The sequence below is a fragment of the Schistocerca nitens genome, chromosome 8 (genome assembly GCF_023898315.1).
Source record: "Schistocerca nitens isolate TAMUIC-IGC-003100 chromosome 8, iqSchNite1.1, whole genome shotgun sequence".
NCBI lineage: Eukaryota > Metazoa > Arthropoda > Insecta > Orthoptera > Acrididae > Schistocerca > Schistocerca nitens.
The window spans coordinates 433,651,005-433,657,728 of NC_064621.1; the positions used below are offsets into that span (position 1 = coordinate 433,651,005).

The following is a 6,724-nucleotide window of genomic DNA, read 5'->3' on the forward strand; positions in this document are numbered from 1 at the left end:
CTGGATGGAGACAGAACACGATAATCAGAATGCATTATTCCTTAAAGGAACCGAGAGAAACTCCCTTAATTTTTCAGTTCCATTACAGATATCATAGCGTTACTAGGAGAGTAGCAGTTTGGATTTATGAGAAGCAGAGACATTCCAGAATCAGTTTTAGCACTACGGTTAATGATAAGGCGTCATTTAGGAAAAAGAAGAAAAAAATCATTACTTACGTAGATTTGGAAAAGGAATTTGGAAACAATGGGATGAAGTGTTGTCCAGTCTTAGGCTGTGCGGTATCAACTAAAGGAGTAGAAAGGTAACCCACTCTCTTTATACCAATTTGCCTAAAGTTGTCACCACTGACTGAATTATACAAGAGACCCAAATCAGGGTTGGTGTAAGGCAGCGTCGCTTATTGCCACCGCTGATATTTAGACTGAGGTGACCAATGTCATGGGATACCGATACGTACAGTACATAGACAGATGGCGGTAGTATCGCTTGACTAGGTATAAGAGAGCAGTGTGTTGGCGGAGATGTCATTCGTACTCAGGTGATCCCTGTGAAAGGGTTTCTGGTTATGGCCTCACGACAGCACTTAACAGGCGGAATGCTAGTTGGAGCTAGTAGCATGGGAAATTCTATTTCGGAAATTGTTAGGGAATTCAATATTCCGATATCCACAGTGATAAGAATGTACTGACAATACCACATTTCAGACATTACCTCTCACCACGGACAACGCAGTGGCCGGGGCTTTCACTTAACGAATGAGAGCAGCCGCTTTTGCGTAAAGTTGTCAGTGCTAACAGACAAGCAACAGTACGTGAAATAGCCACAGAAATCAATGTGGAATGTACGACGAACGTATCCATTAAGACAGTGTGTGGTAATATGGCGTTAATGGGCTACGGCAGCAGACGACCGATGTTAACAGCACGACATCGCCTGTAGCGCCTCTCCAGAGCTCGTGATCATATCGGTTGGACACCTATAGCACTCACTCCGTCTTCAGGCCACGAGTGGCCTACCAGGACCTTCCGACCGCCGTGTCATCCTCAGTGGAGGATGCGGAGAGGAGGGGCGTGGGGTCAGCACACCGTTCTCCCGGTCGTTATGATGGTATTCTTGACCGAAGCCGCTACTAATCGGTCGAGTAGCTCCTCAATTGGCATCACGAAGCTGAGTGCACCCCGAAAAGTGGCAACAGCACATGGCGGCCTGGATGGTCACCCATCCAAGTGCCGACCACGCCCAACAGCGCTTAACTTCGGTGATCTCACGGGAACCGGTGTATCCACTGAGGCAAGGCCGTTGCCTTGAACACCTATAAGCGACTTGAAAATCGTGGCCTGGTCAGATGAATTCCGATTTCAGCCGGTAAGAGCTGACGGTAGGGCTAGAGTGTAGCGTAGACCCCACAGAGCCATGGAGCCAAGTTGTCAACCAGGCAGTGTGCAAGCTGGTGAGGGCTCCTTAATGGTGCGGTCTATGTTTACATGAAATGGACTTGGTCCTTTGGTCCAACTGAACCGATCGTTGACTAGAAATGGTTATGTTTGGAGCCATTCATGGACTTCACGTTCGCCGAGCGGAGAGGCTGCACGGTTAGAGGCGCCATGTCACGGATTGCGCGGTCCCTCCCGGTGGAGGTTCGAGTCCTCCCTCGGGCAAGGGTGTGTGTGCTGTTCTTAGCATAAGTTAGTTGTGTGTAAGACCAGGGACCGATGACCTCAATAGTTTGGTCCCTTAGGAATTCACACACACACACACACACACACACACACACACACACCCCACACACACACACACACTACACGATCCCAAACAACGATGGAATTTTTATGGATGACAGTGCTCCATGTCAGCGGGCCACAATTGTTCGCGAATGGTTTCAAAAACATTCTGGACAATTCGAGCGAGTGATTTGGCCATCCAGATCGCACGACATGAATCTCATCTAACATTTTTGGGACATACTAAAGAGTGTAGTTCGTGTACAAAAGCTCTGGCAACACTTCCGCAATTACCGACGTCTGTAGAGGTAGCATGGCACAGTATTTCTGCAGATAACTTCCAACGACTTGGTGAGTCCATGTCAAGTCGAGTTGCTGCACTATGCGGTAAAAACGAGGTCCGGCACGAAGTTAATAGGTATTCCATGACTTCTGTCACGTGAGTGTAAGTGATCCAGTACTTAACGTTGGAATCTGCTGAGGCTGTTCGCAGATGATGCACGTGTCTGTGAGAAGGTAACAAAGCCAGAACGGTAGACTGTAGCCAATTGCAGGAATACCTGCAGAGGATTGATTGTGTGGGGACGGGCAGTTGCTCCTGGCTATGAATTTATGTAAAGTATTTAGCATAAATGTGAGAAGAAATCCAGTGATGTACAATTACTTTCTTTGCGAGAAATCAGTGGAAACAATAACTACCATCAGATATCAAGGAGCAACTATCAGGGAGATCTAAAATGGAATGACCACGCAAAACAGATTATAGGGGAACCCGATGGCAGTTTTTTGTGACCTTTCTACATGTTACAAGCAGGTGTTTACGTCTGCCCTCCCTGATTAGTCTCTAGGGGGGAGGGTAGGATCTGCTATTTAAATCGACACAATATCGTAAAAATTTGTGGCTTTGTCTAACTGAATGAAACGTGCAACAAGCACTGTGCATGTGCATTCCATTACTCTAAATATTGTATCGAAATATTATTACACATTTTGCCTCCAGGACAGTGGTCAACTTGAGTGTTACATGATTATTCATTTTTTTCTTGTTTCCTTCTTTTTCTCTTCCCAAAGTCCGCAGCTCTTGGTCTTGCGGTAGCGTTCTCGCTTCCTGCGCACGGGGTTCCGAGTTCGATTTCCGGCGGGGTCAGGGATTTTCTCTACCTCGTGATGACTGGGTGTTGTGTGTTCTTCATCATCATTTCATCATCATTGACTTGCAAGTCGCCGAAGTGGCGTCAATTAAAAAGGACTTGCAATACGGCGGCCGAACTTCCCCGCAAGGGGCCTCCCAGCCAACACTGCCATACGATCATTTCATTTCATTTCTCTTCCCAAAGCCTCTTCATTCTTTGGCTGTGTTCCGGTTTTATTTGCTCTATCCATATTTTGGCTGTTTTCTTTCTTTATTTTACTTCAGATTTCATGTTCATAATCTTGTTTCTCAATTTGTCTCTTTCATTTATCATTTCAATACTAATCCTTGCTTATTTTAAAACTTCTTCTATTTTTTGAAACCAATTAGTTTTCTGTATTGAACTGTTTACTACATAAAAAATCTTCTTTGTGGGTCTGTTGTTGTTCATTGCATGTACGTGTACATAGAATGTCATCCGGCGTGTTCTGATCATGTCTGTGACTGCCTGTGCCTTCGTATAATTCTTTGATTGGTCTCTTCATCGATATACCATCTCTGTGTACTGCTCCAAAAATTTTTCTGTCAATATTATGTTCTATTTTTTCTGTCTCTGCGATACCTGATGCTTTGATTAGGTCGTTTCTGTTGCGTAGAGCGTTTCAGGTAGTACAATTGTATTGTAGTGCCTGAGTTTGGCCTGTCCAATAATATTTACTTTATTCTAATGCGTCCAGGTCAATTTGTACGCTGTCTGAAGTTTTTCTGTTCTCTGTTGGTTGCCTTGTTTGATCCTCCTATCTGTACATATTCCACAAGATATTTGAATATCTCCACTCTGCTAACGTCTCCGCATTTTGTACCCATGGTTCGGTTGTTGCTGTTCTTTCTTTCCACGTATTACGTTTTCTCATATGATATTTGCAGACCTGTTTTGGCAGAGTCGTCATGTAAGTATTCCAGTGCTTCGTGTGCTTCTTCTCTATTGTTGCTGAGTACTGCCAGATCATCCGCAAATGCCAGACATTTCATGATCGTCTTGTTTACACGTGTTTTTCCTAAGTGATTTCCTTTTACTTTTTCTTCCCATTGTTTGATAATTTTGTCCAAGGTCATGTTGAATAAAAGCAATGAGATACTATCTCCTTGTCTGACTCCTACAAGTATCTCGAATGGGTCTCAGATTTCTTCCACAAATTTTATTTTGGATGTGGTGTCAGTGAGTGTCTGTTGTACGAGTGTCCTAGTTTTTCTGTCTATTCCAAATTCTTATAGCGTGTCAAAAAGTGTCTGCCTCTCTGTGGAGCCGTAGGCTTTCTAAAAGTTCACGAATGTGACTACACTGTTGTCCCTCTCTGTCTTGCGGCATTCATAGGTTCCAAATCTGTTTAATACGGGGCCTTCCTTTTCTGATGCCTACTTGGTATTCACCTATTTTCGTATCGAAATATTATTTTTTCGATTAAATTTACGAGAACTAGTCACAAAGTTTTATTTAATCATTCGTAAGAAGAAACTAATTACGTCGACAGGCCCCGGCTGACTTACCGGTACCGACCGATCGCCGTGTCATCCTCTGCCAATGGCGGTATTGGGTGCAGTATTGAGGGGTGTGGACTCAGCAACACGCTCTCCCGGCAGTTGTCAGTTTTCGTGACCTGGAGCCGCTACTGCTCGGTCAAGTGGCTCCTCAGTTGACATCAAGAGGCCGAGTGCACGCCCTAGTTCTTCCACAAAGGAAAAGTCCCTGACAGTGTCAGGAATCGCGCCTGTGTCCCTCCTGTGGCAATCAACCGCGCTGACGATTCAGCTAAGGAGGCGGACCTTTGTAAAAATAAAGGTAAGTAAGAAATATTTTGTTCATTTGAAATGTGTATCGGTATGCATGCGACCGCATGCGTACCTAATATGTTGCAAAACACCGTGCATTAAAAAGGAATTCTCCAGAGCTCATAACACGGTTTCTATTGGTTTAGAAAGGTAGGGTCAAATGTTATGGATAGCTCCGGGGTAGGGAACGGTTGCGTACCCAACAGAAGTATCATCTTAGTGTCTTAGAATATTAAACACTTCCTGGTCGCGCGGGGGAGCCACGCGGTCTAGGGCGTTTCGTCACGGTCCGCGCGGCTCCTTCCGTCGGAGGTTCGAGTCCTCCCTCGGAGCCGGCCGAAGTGGCCGAGCGGTTCTAGGCGCTACAGTGTGGAACCGCGCGACCGCCACTGTCGCAGGTTCGAATCCTGCCTCGGGCATGGATGTGTGTGATGTCCTTAGGTTAGTTAGGTTGAAGTAGTTCTAAGTTCTAGGGGACTGATGACCTCAGAAGTTAATTCCCATAGTGCTCAGAGCCATTTGAACCATTTTGAACCTCCCTCGGAGGTAAGTTAGTTTGAGTTAGATTAAGTAGTGCGTAAGCTTAGCGACCGATGACCTAAGGAATTTGGTCTCATAAGTTCTTAAAAAAAAAAAAAGTCCTCTTGCTTAGGCAAGCCGGCCGAAGTGGCCGTGCGGTTAAAGGCGCTGCAGTCTGGAACCGCAAGACCGCTAAGGTCGCAGGTTCGAATCCTGCCTCGGGCATGGATGTTTGTGCTGTCCTTAGGTTAGTTAGGTTTAACTAGTTCTAAGTTCTAGGGGACTAATGACCTCAGCAGTTGAGTCCCATAGTGCTCAGAGCCATTTGAACCATTTTGCTTAGGCAAATGAAACAAATCGATTGGTTCTTTTTGCATTTGATGTGGTCTACGGTAGGTTTGATGGGAATATGGCGATTATTTCATTTGCGGTTCCTCGGAAATCCCGCAGAAACAGTTTTTTTACTATATTTTCGCTGTCACCAGCGGAACAAAACACAGCAGATGATTTCAAGACGGCTATGTGCAGCAAATGGCTGAAATTTTTGCGATATATTCGTAAGATCGCCATCTCGAATTAACTTGAATTTGTTTTATATCTTTATCCGTTTCCAAGATAAGGAGCTTCAAAATTACCCTACTTCTATACGTAAAATCCGGTACGAGGCGAAATCTAAATAATAAATAACAGCAGTAAATTGCTCAAATTTTAACAGTATTCTCTAGGTATTTATCGAGAGGAACAATCTCTCCGTTTTCAGAAGTCCTTATCCGTTATCGAGAAACTCCCCAAAAGGTTGATTTTTTTGATAACCAAAACCCAGGCGCTGATTGCGAGATGGCTATGCCCAGCACGTGGCTGTAATTTCACCTATAAAAATTTTCCCAAAAATTTCGCCGTGCGAACATAATCGCACTTCTTCACGCTGAGGGAGAAGAAGACATAGATAATGGCAAAGAGACGAAAAAGTAATAAATACTGAAGTTAACAGACAGTGGTTGTGTTATAGAAAGAGTGAAGGAGACGATGGCAGTTTGAGAGAAAGAGAGGAACGCAGTGGTAGTGTAACATAGCTGACAGTGACAAAACTGTGCTAAGAAAAGACTGAAGGAGACAGTGCCATGATGGAGGGGGAGGAATAAATAAAAAGAGAAAAGGAAAGTGAGTGAGAGTCAGTGATAATGAGAGACAGAGTATATGAAAATGACAATGAGGAAGAGAGAGACAGTGACAATGACAAGAGACAGCAGCAGTAAAAAGAAGAAATAGTAACACTAGGAGAGAGCAAGAGCGACAGTGACAAGAGACTGTGGTAGTAGTACAGAAGACGACTGTGCCTGTGAAACAGGGGACAGTGACGGAGACACTAAGCGATAATGACAATGAGTTGGGCTGAATGGGTGAATGAGAAAGAGCAACTGCGAGTGGATGGTTGTGAACGACTTGCAATGATGGACTAGTCGGTTTGAGTTTGCGGGAGTTTGAGCTGAGATGCATGTTAAAAAAGCTCGAATATGTT

At 44.6% G+C, this 6,724-nt stretch overlaps 1 pseudogene; it reads right to left on the minus strand.

Moving 5' to 3' along the window:
- Positions 1 to 1,189: 1,189 nt before the first annotated feature.
- On the minus strand, positions 1,190 to 1,307 carry LOC126199956 (5S ribosomal RNA; annotated as a pseudogene).
- Positions 1,308 to 6,724: the final 5,417 nt, after the last annotated feature.